The 1,000-nt window shown below is 37.3% G+C and overlaps 1 long non-coding RNA gene across 1 annotated transcript; it reads left to right on the forward strand.

Annotated features, from left to right (window-relative positions):
- The first annotated feature begins 301 nt into the window (after positions 1 to 301).
- Positions 302 to 866, forward strand: LOC122544789. Its single transcript, XR_006310464.1, has 3 exons — positions 302 to 393; positions 530 to 622; positions 732 to 866. It is a non-coding gene; the product is annotated as an uncharacterized LOC122544789 (long non-coding RNA).
- Positions 867 to 1,000: the final 134 nt, after the last annotated feature.

Below are 1,000 nucleotides of genomic sequence, written 5' to 3' on the forward strand. Positions count from 1 at the left end.
TGTGATAAATCAGGTGGGTCAGAAGATGTTTGATGCTGATATATGATAAGCATTCAAGTGTTGAATCAGTCCAGAGATGAGATTGATTGTGTTGGTAAGCAATGTAGTGTATCGGGTGGTCCTCTTAACCCTTTCTCTCAGGACATGATTTGCAAAACTATGCTCTGTTCTACCAAATGCTATTCACTGTTGAAATTAATCACATGCACTTTCTTTCTCTTGTAGGAGATTCAGATGAAGACTTAGATGAAATTGTCCCACAGCATTTGGTGACAGGGCAAATAGTGAATCACAAAAAATCACCTGAACAGTTTACAGAATCTCTTGTTTATGAGGTTGCTGAGGTTCAATTGCTAAACAGAATGCCCGATTCTCAAAAAAGTGAAATAACTGGTATGTAATCACTTTTGACCATAATCAATATCAATATTAATTATGTTACTTTGAGCTGGGGATTTTTGCTATTAGACTTTCTGTGCCAACTAAATAGGTTTTCTTCCTGCTTTAAATAATGCAAAATGTTCCCTAGTTAATCGAGAGGCAGCTCCTCAACTACGTACAGCATGTAGATCTGTGTCAGTACCTGACCGACCTCAACCTCCACAAAGACCCCCTCCACCAAGTAAGAATTACCATAATGTTAGCTATCAAGTAAACAGACCATCATGAACTTAGCAGTACAGCCATTTATTTAATTGTTTAGATTTTAAATTGAAAGCTTTTTTTTCTAGCTATGCAAAGCATGAAAAAAATCAGCCTCTGATACTGTGCTTTCATCTGAAGAAAGTCCTTTTCAGGCCATGACTCTGAATCCATCCCAGATTCTTCCAGGGCCAGCTGTAAGTTACCAAATTGAAATTCGTAGAGATATAACATAAGAGGAGTCAATTGACTATCGTGATGAAAGAGTGCAAGTGGTCTCTGATTGATATAAGGGTTGCCATGGAGAATGCACCAACAAACTATTATCTCATAAGCTTTAGTTTAAATTCAAATCAGG

This window comes from Chiloscyllium plagiosum, unplaced genomic scaffold (genome assembly GCF_004010195.1).
Source record: "Chiloscyllium plagiosum isolate BGI_BamShark_2017 unplaced genomic scaffold, ASM401019v2 scaf_14050, whole genome shotgun sequence".
Taxonomy (NCBI): Eukaryota; Metazoa; Chordata; class Chondrichthyes; order Orectolobiformes; family Hemiscylliidae; genus Chiloscyllium; species Chiloscyllium plagiosum.